We start from the raw sequence: 19,741 nt of genomic DNA on the forward strand, positions 1-19,741 counted from the left end.
TAATATCGACAAAGCAATAACAAAATTTCTTATAATCGTAAAATGGCATTCAATTTAAATATATCATTAAAAATATTGCTGATTCACTTTACATACTTTTAATGTGCAATCAGCAGATGTTACTCATATAAATAATTTCTACTATTCCTTATATATGGGGCATAATTTCTTAGGTGTAGAAAAGAGTGGGATCTGGTGCCGCACTTTGACTTAAATGCCCTATAAATTATGATTGCAAAGCGATTTTGATGTGTGCATTGTTTAAGGCGAAGCTTATCATTGTCAGAGAATATACATGTGTTAGATATCAATCCAAAACGCTTTTTAAGAAGGTCATTATTTCACAATTAATTGATGGATGTTGCATTTCAACCAGCTTGCCACATATCCTCTGGTACGGTGGTCATCATATTGCTTCCCACTACATAAATTTTGAAAAATAAAAATGGCGTAATACAATAATTCTGGAAAAGTGGGACGATAGTCGTGGGGGCTAAAGCGGAAGAAGGTACAAGAAAAATGTAAACCCTTTAGGGGACAAAGTAAAGTATGTGGAAAAAGCAGTTAAAACTTTTAATTTCCCGCTGAAATACACGGCGCAAGATTTAATTATTTTTAATATATTTAAAACGTTTGTAGAAACAATTCATGACACCAGAATTTTAATCTGGTACTTCAACTATTAGAATCTAACTTTTTCATGCTATAGGTATTTAAAAATATGCTGTTAGAAATTTGCCCCATGAAGGATTATGAGAGATACACGTTAGTTAATGCGTACTGGAACGTCATTCGCGGCCACTCTGGGCGTTTTGACACGCCCCTGCGTCAGGCACTCGCGGCGTTACTTTATATAAAAAAATCGGTCTTTTTGCATCATGAGTGGTAGTTTTTATAGTATTTTTCGAGTGTGATCTTCTTAAGTAGGAAGGGGAACTCTACGGTCCTGGTAAAGCCGCTTGAATCGTAAGTTTTACTAATCATGTTTTATCCCGTGATATATGTTTAAACGTGTTTTCCCAAATGTTTTTTATAAGTGTTGGCAAGACTTCTTCTAAACTACTTGGAATTGCGGGAATTTTCTTATCTGAACTTATTCGGCAGACATGTCGCTAAGTTTAGAGAAGAGCTTTTTTGAAAAAACTGGAAAAAAATGTTTTATTTAAAACTCTGCTATTTTTAGAAATTTAAGAATTTTTAAAAAACCTCGTGTCAATTTTCTGTATTCTAAGGATCTGTTAATAAAAGACAAAAAACCATTCTTCATTATCATGTGCATGTTTTTTTGCAAACCATTCTGAAAAATGGGCTTAAAATTATGGCGCATACGTAAACGACCCCTTAAATTAAAAGTTGTCTGATCTGACCTTAAGTTGGGCTAGCCATATTGGCCTATTGGGCGGTACTTCTTACACAAAAAATTAATTTATTGGGACAAAAATTTATTAAAGTTGAGGAGGTAGAATTATCCCTAATCCTAATTTTGAAACATTTTTAGCCTTTTTCCTGTAGCGTGAAACTAATTTTTATCTAAAATATTTTCGATAAAATCTTTTAATATTCAAGGAAGGTCAAAAAAATATTGAAAAATTAAAACTTCACCATAAATTTTGAGATTCAAAAATAAGTTTAATTTTTTTCAAATTTTAACACTTTGTTTCTTGGAATGGAAGCTTCTAATATGTCTCCTAAGGGTTTACATTTTTCTTGCACCATCTTCCCTATTCCTTTACACACCCCCCACGCACTTACTTGGTAGTGGGATCTACAGTTTAAGGTGGATTTCGAACCACCAAGTGTAACAGCTTTAAGTACTCAGAGAAAACCTTTTTCTTTAGAGGTACCGGTCCTACGTCTCTCCGGAGATGAACAACTCCTTTGCTAGGCTATAATTCTTCGCATGGACTGCCGAGGCTCCTCCAGAGTAATGAAACCGTTATTGTGATCGGGGTACACTTTTTGGGTCTTAATGCAAAACCTTATATTTAAACATTTCAAACTTTTTTCCTGGTGCGTCAAACAAAATTTCACCCAAATATTTTCGATGGATTGTACCGAAAATTTGACCCCTACCACATGCATCGTTTCAATACTCAAATACGAATTAATTTGCCACTCTGAAAACTGGGGGTCTTCTAGGAGAAAATCTCAGCTGTCTTTCTAAATTATTTAAAAAGATGAAACGTGTGATAATTTCAAAAAAGCCCAATTTATTTTTCATTTTCAAAAGTAATGCTGAAGTTTACATTTTTTTGACCTTCTGAAAAATGGTAAAAAAATCTATCGAAAATACTTGGGATCAATTTTTTGTTGAGGCATCAGAAAGAAGTTAGAAATGTTACAAAATAAGCCTTTCTAGCAAAAGCCTATAAATGCTACCCTTCCAATTTAATAAATATCTGTAAAAATAAATACATTTTTTGTTTAAGAAGAACCACCTGATTGGACTATAGTGGGCCCATTTTTCATCCCAATCAGCCCACTTTTTGTTTAAGGGTGGGTGCACTTGAGAAATTATGCCACATATGTACATGGAGCATTATTTTTCAAGTGATTAAGTGCTCATGGAAAAAATATTTGCCATTTGGACAAATATTTACCATTTTTTATTGAAAAAGTTACAAATGACTAAAACAGGTAGTGTGTTCGTACACAATTTGAACCTCCCCCTCCCCTAGGGTATATATTTGTCAAAGTGAAAAATATTTGTATCCAACACGAGAATGGTTTCCTCATTTTCTCGGCGTGATTTGAAGCTACAAAGTAGGTCTTTGTCGTTGGTGTACTAGTTGAACGGCCTAGTCAAAAAATTAACTTCAAGTCTAAGACACAATTTCCTAAGAAACCTCGAAAGCATACACATTTTACATAAAGTATCGCTTGTACCCATGCAGCGAATTTTGTTCACGGTATCAGGTATATACAAAAACTTAGGCTGGACCGTAAAAAAAATATCTCGCTGCCTTGGTGCAGAATATACTGTTACCATAAACTTCCGTCCAATACGACTATAATTTGTCAATGTTCCAATCCAAACGGATAAATTTTAATTTTTCATGAGAACACTTGAGAAATAATGTATATATGAAAATAGTAGTGGAAATAATTTATAACAGCAATGTGTACTGATTGCACATCAAAAGAAAAAAGATTTAGAAATATTAAAAAATTATGTTAAACTAAAATATATGCACAAAAAGAAGTATTACATAAATAGGAAAAAACTATGTCTCTATATAATTAAATTCAACCCTAGAACGATCCACGTAGCTGGCTCATTCTCTAACCGTCCACTGGGGTTGTACGCTACCCCAAACTTGTACCGTGGCATAATGCTTTCTATTTTTAGTATAACAATTTTAAGGCATGGGATTTTTTCATTTTTTAATGTAGAAAACCATAGTAATAATAATATTCTGTTAACTTTTGTATAAATGTTAAATAATTCGTTAAACATGAAAAAAGACCTAAAAAATCCGTAAAATTGACGTTTTTTATAGAAAATAACGTAGTTTCTCAATAATATGACCGATTTATAAAGAAAAAACGGATTTCAAACCAAGAATAGTCACAATTTAAGGACATATAAGCCGCTTTTGTTTTTTCTTTAAAAAAACATAACACAGGCCAACATGGCTTTGTTGTCCGGGGTCAGAATTGGCCTATCACGTCAGGATTTTAAGATATTTAAAGGTCATGTATCCAAAAAATGCCGTTTTTGGCTACATTTAAGGCTATGTATAGAAGACACAACAGTTTTTGTATTTTTTCTTTAGCTGTGTCATATAGTACTGCTCTTTCTTTTTAATTTGAGGTTCGCGGAGTTCAATTGTCAATTTTCTTTACCAAGTTACGCCAATTTGAAATTACGATATATGTCCCATTATTTCTCGAGAATTTGCTTTAAATACTTTGAGGCAGACACTTTGTACTAAGCATTTTCTCTTGAAAATTTGCACTTCTGGTTGTTCAGAGTTATTGAAATCGGAAAAAATGTTGTATCTTCTGTACATAACCTCGAAAGTAGACAAAGACGCCATTTTTTGGTACATAACCTCAAATATCTTAAAATCCTGACGTGATGGGTCAATTCAATTCTGAGCCCGGAGTCGGATTCTACGTAAAAAATTACTGCGGAAATGACCCTCCACATTCTAACAACTGACGTGACCCCATCATTTGCAGGCCTGTCTAATTATTTGAACATAAGAAGTAGAGGAAATTAGCTATTCATTCTACAGCGAAGCAATTAGAGAACAAAACGGCCCTATGCTCTAATTGCTCCGCTGGAGAATGAATAGCCATATTGTAAGTATGATTTCCTCATTTTTTAGTATTCATAAACATTTTGGATTATTTATAATAAGTCTGAATTTCAATAATCAGTTTTACTAATATTTTAAAAGATTTTTGCCATTTGTCCGATAAATTATTGATACAATTCTCGAACTTAAACCGTCCACTGCGGTAATGCGCTACACCAAACGATATTCAAGTCCGCACAGAACTCACACAAAACACAGGTGATCTCGCTCGTTGACCAAAGTCGATTGCCGAATAGTTGAAGTGAATTATGGTCAGGGTCCCATACCAAACTCCACATGCCCTTAGTCAGAAGCGTACCTTGAACTTTGAATGGGGTAGCGCATTACTCCGGTGGATCATTCCAGAGTTAATAGCAATTTACGATGTATACAGATTTTTTTATTACTTCGTAGTATTCGACAGACAATTGAAGTTGTAAATGTAATAATTTTTAGAACCCTTTTCATCTATGAAAGAATTTATTTCTTACTATTTTAGCGAAAAAATCACTATTATTTGTTGTATTACAAAAAAACTGTGGGTTTGGTAATTTTGGGGTTGGTAGTTTCAAAACGATAAGCATGACTTGTCGTTCGAACACCGACCTTCTCTTTCTACCTTATAAGATAGAACGGTTTCGAAACCTTCGATTCGAATTCGATCACACGTCTTTGTCTATCTCACAAGGTATAAAGAGAGGTATGTACCGAAATGCACGGACCCATTTGAAATCAACAAATACTATGAATATCTTATCATACAGATAAATCTTAACAAAAGTTGTTTATTCGTTTAAGCACAGATTTAATTGAATGTCAAAAATATCTAACTTCTTAACTTAATTTCTATTAATATATGTATAAACAAATTAAAAAAGGTTTAAACAAACACCGCAGGGTCACACTATGACCAACTATCATCTAAAAATGACACCGGTATATGAGAAACCCTCATTTGTCTTGAGAACACGATGCAACCCAAGAATAACAGCCCTCTAAATCCATCTCACAAATTTCCTAGCATGTTTTTGGCACGCGGAGATGGCTTTGAGGTTACAAACCAGGGACAGCTTTATATCTCTTAGAGCACCGACCACAGTGACAGTTACTTTAACCGAATATTTTAAGTGCAGGCGTGACAGCTCACTTTTAAGGTCTTGACACCTCTCATCCTTTTCAATTGACTATCTCCCTCGAAGCGTTTGGGAGGGCAATTATGTATGTGACATACGTCGTTCCTGTATGAATGAGACACCCTGATATAATGTGTTCTAGGTACTTAGTGTTTGCCTGAAATGCTTTGCACCAATCGCTGGGAACTTCTTGATATAAAATGGGGTCACGGTACACTAAGGTGGAAATGACACCATGCTGGCATGCGGAAATGGACCCCTCTGTACTTGAATTAATCACTGATGATATGAGGAAAGAAAAAGTTCGCTCCTTTGACAAGGACTGACTTTTTACATTTCTGTGAAAGTTTGCGTGCATTTACTCAGAACCGACAAGATTGAAGTTTTCTTAAATGCATTTAATAGTATTGAAGGCTGTATAAATTTCACCCATGAATGCAAAATTGATAATATTATTGACTATCCCTGCTTAAATTGACTGATGTAACCCAGATAAGAACCGGATGGAAGTTGATTATTATTTGGCGCTATTGGAATTAAACACGGGTATTGTCCCCGGGGTATACTCGGTCCTTGATCGGATTCTATCTGGATTGGTACTTTTATCTCCGGCGTCTATATGACCCATCCGGGACCTTCAAGATTTTTATCCGGTTTGAAGTCGAGATTGGACCTGGTTTAGACCCGGCACATGAGTGGGTTCTATTTAGGATAAGATAAAATTTACCGGATTTCTACATGGGTCTTATACGGTTCCTTAAAATTTCTACCCGGTATTTAAGTGATATCTATCCGAAACGTACCCGGATCTTATCCCCGGTTTATACCCGGCCCTTGATCGGATTCTATCTGGATTGATATTTTTATCTCCGGCTTTTATATGGCCCTCATCTGGGACGTTCAAGATTTGTATCCGGTTTTTAGTCCGGATTAGACCTGGTTTATACCCGGCACATGACTGGGTTCTATCTGGGATCAGATAACATCTACCGGATTTCCACATGGGTCTTATACGGTTTTTAAAACTTTTACCCGGTATTTAGATGAAGTCTATCCGAAGCATACCCGGATATTGTCCCCGGTTTATTCCCGGCCCTTGATCGGATTCTATCTCGATTGATATTTTTATCTCCGGCTTCTATATGGGCCCTATCCAGAATCTTTAAGGGTTTAACCCAGTTTGTATCCGGATCCTTAAAAATACTATTTTTGATAGTTATTTGGCACTATAGGAATCTGACACGATTTCTGTCCCCTGTTTGTATCCGAAGCTTGACCGGGTTCTATCTGGAATCGCAAAATATCTGAACCCAGTTTCTACCTGACACTTATCCTGTTCCTCAAAATACTTCTACCCGGTACTTATATGTTTTCTTTCCGAAACGTGCCCGGATCTTGTCGCTGGTTTGTATTCGGCACTTGACCGGAATCTATTTGTACTCGGTTGCTACGTGAGTCCTATCCGGAACCTGTATCATCTGGTTTGCACCCGGGAACCTGTAAAATTTCTCTCCGGTTTATATCAGGAACGCAAACCTTTTTTTATCCGATCCTATTGGAAACCTATCTGGCTGATATGTGGGTCAGCCAAGAATTTAAAAAATTGATTATCTTTAGTGAGAACTTTATAGAAATATGTATAGTATTTCGATTATAAATAATACCAACTAATGAGAGGAGTAATATGTAAAGATAATGAAGAAATTTGTCATTAATCTACTTTAGTAAACATTTTCATCAAACATTAGTTGTCTTTCACTATTTGTTTTAATACACTGTTTCCAACTTTTCACTAAATTTTTACTCGCATATGACTAATAATAAGTAGAATTTTTTGAATAAATTAAATTATTTCCTTGTCTGTGTGACGATCCAGATCGTTAGATTCAGTGATTGTAGTAATGAGCTAAAAAATTTACAAGTGGTCATGTGCCTTAGAGAGACCGGATAGGAACCGGGAAAAAAAGTAAATCCTTATTTTAATTTCTGGTTCCATATGCCATATAGAAACCGGATAGCACCAGGTAGCCAGTACACTTTCATCATAACGCGATTCACCAGCGTCGATTGCCATATAGAGACCGGATAGGATCCGGGTAGAAATCTAGTTTTATACGATTATTATTTTCATTTTGTTTCGATTAACCAGATAAAAACCTGGTAGGCGCGGGAAGAATATTTAAATAACTTATTTTTTAATACCATTTCCCGGATAAGGACCGGGTAGACCCAGATAGATCTCACATAATTAAATTAAGACCAAATAAAAACCGTACAGAACAGGGTAAGGACCGAAAGGGTATGTAACCAGTTCCTTTTCGGTTTCTATTGGATTTCAACCTGTCATTTTAAGCATGGATATTGATTTGCAAATTATAAAAATTCCACATGGTGATTTATTAACAAATTGGTACAAAAAACCTTCTTGGTCTGGTAGATACTTAAACGATAATTCACACCATTTATTTTGTCACAAAATTGGCTTAATAAAAGATTTAGTAGATAGATCTGTTTAATTAAGTGTTATCAAAATGAGAAAATTTAAATCAATTAAAAACAACTTTTGTATATAATGAATATCCACTTAAGTTAGTTAACGACATTATTACAGAACGCATTCATGAGATTTACAATAAGAGTAATTAAACTGATAAAAAAATGGCGTGATACTTACAACAGATTTAAATTAATTGTTACAGTACCTTACAATCAGGGTGAATCTGAACGGTGAAGGAATTTACTTTAAAATTTTAACATCAATGTTCATTTTAAAACCACAAATACTTCAGATAATTATTTGCTATGGAAGAAAGACTGGGATTTTGCTGAAAACAAAAGAGATTGTGAAGTTAGGAATTTTAACACAGGTTTGCTACAATATTCTTGGGATTTTAATTATTACTTTGATTTTGATTTAAAAAATATTAAAATATTAGCTACTGAAAAAATCACATATGAACGACATATTCTTGAGTCTATTTTTATATACAAATTTCGATAGATTTCAGTTAACTTACATACAGATATTCTAAACGTTAACCTTCGGGCGGGCGCGCCATTTGGACTCATTGTAACGTTGGGCGCATGATGGCAATCTGGCCGCCTCAATATATCACTTTTCTATTGTATAAGTGTATGTATAAATCATTAATAATTGACTTTGCATATTAATAAAACACACATTAGGTACACAACTATAAATATTGGGCGAAACGGATAAATTTTATTCAAAACTTTTTCAACTATATAAAAACATAATTTGAAAATAAGAAAAATTATGAGACTTTTCAAAAGTAAATTCAGTCTTTCTTTCAAAATTCAAGGAATGTGATTGGAATAACATGGTACGTCACCAATAACACAACATAAAAATTTACGCTTTAATTTAACATCACAACGCAATATCACAATATAGAACTGATAACACAGTAAAGTATACTATTGCGAACTTGTGTTTACTTGTTGAAAAAATCTGCGACCGATATCAGGATTTTTTTCTTTGAAAACTCAAATACTGCACTAGAACTAAAGTAACACGAAATAGAATCGTATAAATGAGAAATATCAAGAACTAGAGAAAATAAGATTTGAAATATGAGATTCGTGTATGGCGCACCGCAGCGATTTGGCTGCGCTTGGGCAGTTGTTTCGACCTTGTCAACTTTGAAGCTAATCTACCAGCGCACAGTTGCCAAATTCCCAAAAAGCTGCACATAATGCAAAAAAAAGTTTTTTTAAAAGTACATTTAAAGATTCAAATAAGTGCAGTGGTACCTTTAGCATTGATCGGGAACGGTATCTAAGGACACGTGCTTGCCTAAGTCTGTTTCTTCCTTTCTTGTTTACACACGTCGAACGCATCGAAATGCGCGCTTCGCGAGTGATAAAAGCAGTTCTTCAAAAGTGCATTGTTTTTCAATGGAGTGATCAATTCCAACGAAACAATATGGATTGTTCTAGTGAATGTAAGTACTTAAAAAATAGCGTAACATAAATAGATATGATAAAGATAAAAGTAAGAAATTAATAAACAATTTACTTCGGTTTTTGAATTCTTATATTAATTCACGTTAATGAAAATAGAATTTAGAAAAAAGTCTTGCCAGCGCGAAACCTGTTTTCAATTCCCAATGGAAAATTACACATTCACGTGAAACATATTTAAAAATTAGCAGCCCAAAGTTGCCCGTTTGGTCTTCTGACATTATTTCAGATAGATTGTACAGATGCGCTCTGAAATGCTCCTTGTACAGTGCACGTTATTCATACCGTAACATCGTAAACTTTTGTTATTTCACTGTTCTTTTAGCTTCAACTAACGGTATAAACAGACATCTGTTCATCAAAAGAACCTATTGTTTAAACGACAATAAAATATCGACTTAATAATCAAACAAAATTTGTCATATTTTATACCATTAAATAAAGATTCAGTGATATATGAGATATAATGATAGTAAATAATCGGATATTAATAACGTTATTTCATCAAGTAATTTTATATATTATAAAATATTATGAATATTTTTAACGTAGAAGAATTTTCAGTGATATAACATAACTCTCTTGAAATTTTAATAACGTTACTTTTCCAGATACTGATCATGGAGATACAAAACAGCGAATTTGTTTAATCCGAAAGGAATTATTCGAATTAGTCAAAGGCAAAATTTCTGAGAATGCTGAAAACTGCTACGTTGTTATCGAACGTAATAGTTTTTTTAACCAACTGCATATTAATGAGAATCTTCCGCCAAAGTCCGTACCAATCTCTCCTGTGTACTTCTTGACGATATTTAAAGCAATTGAAAGTTTGCTTGTGCCAGGAGCATATATCTTTAGATTATCTATATAAAATACATGAGTTGCCTTATGCTCGCGATAATTAATGTCGCAGCAGAGGTAGTCAGTGAATTTCGTAATGCGACAGATGGAGACAGAAGTGTGATGTGAAAGAGCAGAGGGCTCATGCCAAGGCCCTGAAAGACGCCCATCGGGAAGGTGGCGTTGTTTGTTGTCGCAGGATAATTTCGAGATGAAATAGTAGATCCAGTTTTCCAAAGAGGCATCAATATCTCTATGCATCTCTTTATGTGTGAACGTACCGCCAAGCTTTCCAACAAACAACTTATAAGTCTATGAAAGGATAAATCGAAAACATTCTAGTAGTCAATCCAGACAGTTTGGCACGACGCGCTGATGGGCTACTGCGTCTTTTCAGGTGCACCTGTGAATTAACAGGTTCTCTCGGCAGCCTGCTACACCTTTTTTCGAGCCACGTTGTTCATACATCTTTTTCCACGCAAACTCAATTCATCAAACAATCTTGTTGTTTAGGACAGCTGTAAAGATTCTATGTAGCGTATTGAAACAAGTTATTGCCCTGTAATTCTCTGGGTTGGACAAGTTGCCTTTTTTCGGTAGACTTTAAATATGAGGTAATTATGCGGACCAGGTTTTGGTGTGTAGAAGTGGACTTCTTCCACCAGAAATTCTTGATACCATCTATTTATGCAACCGAAAATTTCTTTGTACCCCTAAGTGCTTTCTTTATCCCATCGGCAGTGATTAATGGACATGCCTCCTCAGACTTTATGAGGTTATCGCAAAACTTCTCGAAGCGAATGATATTATCAGTATCTTCTTTCAGCTCCAGTGTTTTCGGAATCTTGTATATATCTCATCTAAAAGTCTCTACCTCGTTAATTTTAGGTGAATTTTTGACAGGAACAGGGTGGGCGCTAAAGAGACGCGATTAGTCAGTGAGAAACAGTTGATCATCCATGATCCATCTCTTCTTTTCTGTATTTTCCTCCTTGCGTTAGGTATCACCCGTATTTTATCAACAATATGCTGATTGTTATTAGCTTGGACTTGTTCAATGTGTATTGGTAGGTCCTCAGCTCTTGGATAAACTATCGAACCCTTTCCTTGAAATTGCTGCCAGATGTTATTTTGTTACTCACACGCCACACATGGGACGCATTCTTTCTTGTCCATCAAATCTTCTTGTTCAGTTGATGCAAGCACCGTTTGGTCTTTTGGTGCATCGTCGGTTTTGGCCTTAGATTTGAATCCACCAAAGCTCTCACAGCACTATAAAATGAACAATTGATGGTCCAAAGGTTGAACTCCTCCGAGATGTCCTCACGAAGAAAGGAATCAATTTTTGCTAGACGTTGGGGCTAAGGAGGAACCTGGAGGTCAATGTTCCTCTTTGTCCTAAAGTCACGATCTTCTGTGAGAAGGTGCCTGCTGTGCACGATTGTTCTTAATTTTGCTTCCTCCACTCCGTATGCAGCTTATTCAAACAGCAGTTAGTGAAGCGCACCGCGTACATATCCCTTTTTTCAAAGGTAGTCGGCTTGATTTCGAAGAGACTGATGCGATCGGCACTGTTTGCTGACGCAATGTCAGGTGCTCTGCACGTTCAATCGTTTTGAATCGTACCTACGACTTTTTTTTGATTTGTTAGTGCCATTGTTGTTCTGAAGAGCGGTTGGGGAAAGAGTTCGTCCATCCTTTGTAGAACCCCGCATGCAAGCATAAGGCGGCATTCTCTGAGAGGTTACCCGGTATCCCAGAGTCACCGTTTAAGACAATTCGCCCAGGTGCCATTCAGCTTTCGACACGATTATTACGCCTCCGCTTAGGGGTTATTCCGCCGGGACCATCCCTGGACGTAACTCATTATTAATTATTGCGACCATATCCGACAGAGAAGCCCTTGGTACGGGGACCCTCTATCCGTAACCCGAGGACGCTTTCAGTGGCTTTGTCATACATATAGTTTAAAAAAATGGTTAAACAACTAAAGCATGGTCCTACTGGGAGCAAACGTCGTCTGAAAGTGACACAGGCTCCCAATAGAACCGCTCTAAATCACACTTACAGACATGGCTCACGACCGTGAGATAGGTGCTCACAGGGCACGATCAAATCACACTGACAGGCCGGCGAAAACTACGTGTGTCTTGATGACATGAAGCAAGTGCCTTAGCATATTGTTGGCACGCTAGTATGGCTTCAAGGGTAGGAACCAGTGATAGCACTGCACTTCCGAGAGCACCGAATACAAGAATAATTACTTTAACCGAATATTTTGGGTACAGTCATTGCAGCTCCCTTTTGAGCTGTTGATACCTCTCCTCCTTATCCTTCGCCTTAGCAGTGAAAAAAAATTCCTCCTCTAATGTTATGAGATTTTCGAAAAAATCGTTGAAGCAGATGATATTATCAGTATCTTCTTTCAACTCCAGTGTTTTCGGGATCTATTATAAATTTCTCCAAAAAGTCTCTACCTCTTTAGGTTTGGGCGGATTTTGACAGAAACGAGGGGCATATTGAAGAGGTGTCTACAAGATGCTGTGCACGGAGAAATCCATATTTCTGTGACAGCGCTACAGTCTTATTGATTTTTGAAAATCCTATGTGAGGTATATATATTACTATTAAAACGATATCAAAAAGCTAATACAGTGAAACTCTCAAAATAACCTCAGTAACGATATAGTTCCGCTATAGAAGCAGTATACGTAACTCTACGGCAGCCACAGAAAGTGCATCGCTTTAACGGCTGCACTTAAATTGCGCATACGATCCACTATCCATAAAATTCAAGTCCTGAATTGTGCACAGGAAAAAAGCAAGTAGTTTTCGGCCATCATGAATTGCGCACACAGGCCCTTTTTCTAAGAAGTAATCTAGTTATCTAGTATCTAGCAGAATGTAGCTGATCTAGCGCAAGCTGGGAATCTAGCACAATCCTATCTTGTAAAAATTTGAGAGGCAAATAAAAGTAAAAGGATATCTTAAAATAACAGATATGAAAAAGAATTATGTATGATTAATTCTTAATTAGGATTCTAAAACTAAAATAAGAATGAAAACAATTTTATAAAAATTCTCTTTTTATTAATGGTAGTAAGCGAAACAAAATATACTCAGGCAAACATAATTTAAAAATTTGATTTAATACATCTTTTGCTGGAAAAATAATAAATAAAATAATATATTTCATATATTATTCCGTTTTCTTGATTATACATTATATCAATTATAAACCACAAAACAATATTATTTTTACATTCTCATCAAGAGAAGGTATTAGATTTGTGTAAAATTTGACCCCCCCCCCCCCCCGTTTTTGTCAAATGTCCACGTTTTGAGACCCCCTGAATCCCAAAAACAGGTTTTCACGAATGTAACTGTGTGTGTGTGTGTAAATCTGTGTGTCTGTAGATTTTTAGTTTGTCAGTCCGATAACTTGCGAAAGAATTGACAGATTGGATTGGCCTTTAGTATGCTCTTTGAGTGTCCTAAAGTAAAGGTCAAGTTCGTTACCCAGTTATTTTGGATACAAATTCGAAAAGTGAGCGTATTTTGAAAATTTTTTAGACAACTTTTCTCAAAATTCAAAAATTCTATGTATGGTTATTCATAGTATTCAAAAATTTGAACAATTTATCCTTATGACTTTCTTTAAAAAATCCAAAATTACCAGAGTTATAGCATTTACAAAATTCCAAAAACCACATGAAAATGAACATTTTAAGCCAAATAACGCACGATATGAAAAAAGTAAGGAAAAGAAAAATGTTGCTTTTTGAATGCCCTACAAGATTATCATAACAACTTTTTGAATTTTTTTAAAAAGTCAAAAATTCTACTTTTGACAGCATTCAAAATAATAAAAAATCCAAAAATTACATTTTTCGACCAAACTGTGCAAATTACGGTAAAAGATAAATACAAAAAAATTGTGCATTTGAAAAAGATCTACAAATTTTTTATTAACCACTTTTCGATAGGATGCGTAGTTTTGGCTGTAATTATGAAAAACGTCATTAACAGTAAAAAAATGTGCCTGCTGCGTGGGCTCTTTCTTATCACTACTTTTGTCTTTTAATTTCTTTTTTGTCTCGTGTGTGGTGTTTCACAAAATTTAACTTTTCATGTTTTTGATACTATTTTTTACGATTTAAACTAAACACAGAACTATCAAAAAATTATACGTAACAAATAAATCATTTTTATATTCTCATCAGAGAAGGTATTAGATTTGTATAAAATTTGACCTTCCTAGTTTTTGTCAGAAGTTCCACGTTTTGAGATCCCCTGAATCCGAAAAACAGGTTTTTACGACTGTGTCTATCTGCATGTCGTTATGTCTATCTTTATGTCTCCGTGTCTGTCTGTAAGCACGATAACTTTTGAAAAAAATTAATCTTTTAGATTGGCTTTTGGTACACTCTTTTAGTGTCCTAAGCTCAACCCCAAGTTCGTTAGTCAGACATTTTGAATAAAAATACTAAAATTAAGCCCATCTTAAAAATTTTAGAGTACACATTTTTTCAAGATTCAAAAATTCTGTGTACAGTTGTTCATAGTATTTGAAAAGAAAAATGTTACTTTACGACAGCCCTACAAGATCATCATATTAACTTTTGAATTTTTTCGAAAAATTCACATTTGTACCGCACGATAACTAATTAAAAATTAAAAATTGCATTTTGCGGTCAAACAATGCAAGATAGAAAAAAAATGATAAGACAAACATTTTTTACATTCTCATCTGAGAAGGTATTAGACATGTGTAAAATTTAAAAACCTGCCCCTCCCCCCAGTTTTTGTCAAATGTCCACGTTTTGAGACCCTAAACTAAAGGTAAAGTTCGTTAGCCAGCCATTATGGATAAAAATTCAAGAAGTGAGCGCCCTTTGAGTATTTTTGATACCATTTTTTCAAAGTTCAAGAATTTTCTGTACGGTGATTCACAGTATTTAAAAAGTAGAATAATTTATCTGATGACTTTTTTCATAAAATTAAAAATTACGAGAATAATAGCATTTTCAAAATTCCAAAAAACACACGACAATGAACCTTTTAAGCCAATTAACGGACGATATGAAAAAATAGCAAGAGAGGAAATACTGTGATTTCTAAATGTCCTAGAAAATTATCGTAACAACTTTAGGAATTTTCTTGATAAATCAAAAAATAAATGTTGACAGCATAAAGAATAATGGAAAATCCAAAAGTTACATTGTTTCATGCAACATTTTCACAGTATTTCAAATAGTCTCGAATATAATAATGCATTTTCAAAAAATATATATAGGTGTATATATAATTTTCATATGAAAATTTAATGTAATAATCTATTTTAATCTATTTTAATGTTTTAAAAAAGGTGTATTTTTTGCATCAATATGTCTCTTCCAACTGCCTATCAATTCAATAATAGAATGTTTGAGAGTAGCAGGAGCGGCACAAATAGAAAGTAGGGTTGGGAATAATCATTCTTTTCGAGCCGTGTGCGCAATTCGGGAAGGAAATTAAGAGGGTTCCCCGACTTCCAGGTCAGACAATGACCATGTGTGAAATTCGCGTGCACCGGCTCTAACGCCCATACGGTGGAGCTGCGACAACACTACGGTGGCGTTGCAACGTCTATGCACACAGAAAAGAGAAATGTAATATTTACTTATCAAGAATTGTAACCTGAACATTATAAACTGCAAGACGTGTTTCTTGTCCGTAACTGTTTCAGCTGACTTATATAGATATGAGGTAAATGCGAGAACTCTCGTGCAGAAATTTTGAAGTGGCGCCGGTCGAGCCCCAATAGGGTAATCTGTCTAGAGCCAGACCGTAAATGAAACGTCCTACCCGATCGGGCCCAGATCTGGGCATCCAAAATGTAGACCCGATCTGACCCAGATATCACCCCTTTAATTTTTTATTTCTATAATTAGTAAAATTTCAAAAGTTTTTATATTAATATTTTTCAACTTTGCATTCTACAAAACTTCAATTGTTCAATATTCTACATTATATATCATTAAACATTATCTCATTTTCAATATTATACATCACATTATCTGTTTGTATTGCTTTAATTTATTGATAAGAGTTTGTATTTCGAAGAAAAATATTATTTTTTAATCTTCTCAATATTCTTTTGGAATGATTTTTGTTTTACTAATGCACATAGGGCACATAGAGTGACATTTAAAAAGTGAGGTTATGTTCGAGAAAATATAAAAAGCATTTCATATATAATGTTACTAATCCGGAAATTCATACATTTGATATAAGGTAATCTCTATTTTCAGAATATCAACAACAAAATATAAAATTCTAAAAAGCTGGAAAACATTTTTTTATTCACATAAATAGTAAATGCGCTGAAAATGACGACGCTTTCTCGAAGACATTGCTGCAAATCTTCAGAAGCTAAAAATGAATTGTGATAGTGATTCTAGCGAATTAAAGCCTAACTTTACCTTCATTGCGGATAAAAGAAATCTTATCAACAATTCTGTGATTCCGAACTTACAATCTACTATTTGCTTTTGGCATTTTAAGTTCTATGAAAGAAAAACAATATCACGACGATAACATAAAACTTGACATAATCTTGTCTAACCTAACCCGACGTGGTTCTGACGCGAGCCACATCATCTCCCCCCTTGGGGCCACATGTGGAAAATCCGATCTGGTTCAGATCGGAACTCGAGAATAAGTTGGGCAATTTCTGCACGGGCTGTTGTTATGTACCGCAATGGCATGGGCGCGTATTCATAAGTCGTTCCAGAGTTCGCCACCCTCCATTACAAATGCACTTCAAAATTATTTTGCAGACCGCAACTCGTTTAATAGTGTAGTGATTAAGATAATTTAGTTAAGATAATAACTTGTGTGTTAAGGTTTATGCCTTCGAATCCCCCCCATTGCGTTCAAAATTTTAATTGTCTTATAAGCGTTATAACTTACAAATGCCGATTAGTTATACGTAAATATCCGAATATATATAAGGTTACGCTGACTATCTGCGCAGGTACATTTTCGCATATCCTCAAATCTTGCCTCATTCTGACATGGTGATGTTCCAGTGAATTTAATTTCAGTTAATAATGGATGCGTGGGTGGGAAAAAATTAATCGATTGGAGATTTGAAAAATACATCGATGTTTTCAAAGGTAAGTTTCCAATTACTATCAAAATGCACTTTTTACGTAAATACATATGTCTTTCTCATAACTTTTTAATCCTTATAGTTGAGATCCTTATGCAGTGTTTCGCGATCCTAGCGAAGTTTGTCGCTCTGATATCGACACAGCGTTTTATAGTAAGTGTGTAGTGCTGTCTGAGGGCTACGTGTATACTTCCTATTTGTATCATGTTGACAACGAAAACATAACCTTGCGACATCTCTAATATTGCTACCCTAGCAATATGGAATTTTCCGTGTGAAGTCAATCACACACTGAACACAGGACGCATTCTGTCGTGCCTATCTAATCTTCTTGTTCAGTTGTTGCAAGCTTCTATTAGTCTTCAGATCTATCCTCCACTTTAGCCTTCGATTTGTATCAGCTAAAGCTCTCGCAGCACCATAAACTGAATAATTGATGGCCCGGACGTCGTAATCCTCCGAGATATCCTTAGGAATGGAGACATCCATTTCAGCCAAATTTTGGGGGTTTAGGAGGAACCTGTATGTTAATGTTCCTCCTCGTTCTGAAGTCACTATCATCTCTCAGAAGGCGCTGCTTTCCGCGGTTGGTCTCAATGCACTCAGAAAAATGTTTATTTGAATCAAACAACAAAATTTGTTTGAATTCATATAATAGAATCTGACAAATTTTTTGCCTCAATTAAAAAAAGTTGTATTTAATTTTAAGAAATGGAAATTATTTGCCTTATTGATTGAAACAAATAATTTTTTTAGTACAATTTGTTTGATTTAAAGAAAACATAGACTTTTATTAAACAATGCATTTGTTTAAAATATGTTTATTCGAATTCATAAAAATATTTGTTTGATTCAAACAAAAAATACAGTACAAAGCAGTACTACAAAGTGCCGCTAGCCATGGTAAAGCACTGCCGATGGTTTCTAAGTAACTAACCTAGAATATGAATTAATTTATCATGTGATTTATTTGATGGCATTGGTATTTTTTCAGTGTTGTATTATTCTGAAGGTTCCGATTCACTGTAAAATCTTAAATTAATTGAAAAATGGACGAAATATCTCTAGTTTAGGAATTACTTGAATTGTACGGCGTTTACTTTGGTCATAATTAAAGATTTCGAATGTAAGTATTTTTCAATACTAACTTTCTTTCTTTATAAAGATGATTTTTGACATCAATCATGTTTTTTTTCTATTATAATTATCATTGTATAATTAAAAGTAGGAGCACTTATACATACATTCAATTCAAATGTCTAACTCTGGTTCATATCTCATTATTTTAATTTATGATTGTTTTATTCAGAAATGAGACACACAGAGTTAACAATTAACCAGAATTATGCTTCGGAATGAATACGTGTTTCTGGTTTTACCTACACAACGATAATTATGATTAAGAATAAACATATTATCGAGCTCATACATTATTTTTATAAAGAATGCTGAATTTTGAGGTTAAGTGTAAAAAAAAAGATTTACTTCACTTTAACAAAGTCTATAATTAATTGAAAAAATATATATTCAATGTGAACTAGAGCTTTAATTATTTTAAACAAGAGATTTATTCAAACAAACCAAAAATGTATTTGAACCAAACAAATAAGAATAAACAAAAAATGTATTCGAATTAAGCAAACATTTGTTGGACCCCATATTAAAGAAATAATTTGTTTAGTTCAAACAAAATTTGTTTGATTCAAACAAACATTTTTCTGAGTGTGTCGCTTCCTCATCTTCGTCGTTAGCTTGTTCATAAAACGGTTGAGGAAGCGCTCCGCGTACATATCTAGTTTTTAAGAGGTAGGCACGTTGATTTCACAATTACTGATGCGAAATGAGCTGAAGCTCTGTGTTTCTGATACCATTCAGTGTGCATTTGCGCTGTTAGGCTACTTAATGTGGGAATTTCGCCGGTTCGTCATCGTGTTTTAATCTAAATTATTTCAGCACTGCTTATTAATTATGGTAACCATATTCAGCAGAAAACCTTGGTACAGGGATCCTCTATCCGCAAGCCCAGGACGCGTTCGGTAACTTTATCATAGGCCCTTCGGTTTGATTCCAAAAAAATCGAAACCGAAACTGAAAGTCTTTTCGGCGGGGAATATCAAACCCTGATCTCCTGCGCCACAGGCGGGGAAACTTGCCACTATACTATCATACTACTCTCACTATACTAGCATATATATGTTACACCATTAAGCTATTTCCCTTTAGGGGTAGGCGTGACTCACTCGGTAGGGGAAAGAAGTAGTGTGTGGAAGGGATAGAGATTTTTCAGATTGATCCAGAATTCTCGTGCTATTTAAGTAAATAAC

The 19,741-nt window shown here is 34.7% G+C and overlaps 1 protein-coding gene across 1 annotated transcript in view; it reads right to left on the bottom strand.

The window, feature by feature from the left end:
• The window catches only part of LOC117178629 (gonadotropin-releasing hormone II receptor-like), a 114,082-nt gene that overhangs the window by 5,781 nt on the left and 88,560 nt on the right, over positions 1 to 19,741 (bottom strand). The window lies entirely within an intron of this gene.

Source organism: Belonocnema kinseyi, chromosome 8 (assembly GCF_010883055.1).
Source record: "Belonocnema kinseyi isolate 2016_QV_RU_SX_M_011 chromosome 8, B_treatae_v1, whole genome shotgun sequence".
Taxonomy (NCBI): Eukaryota; Metazoa; Arthropoda; class Insecta; order Hymenoptera; family Cynipidae; genus Belonocnema; species Belonocnema kinseyi.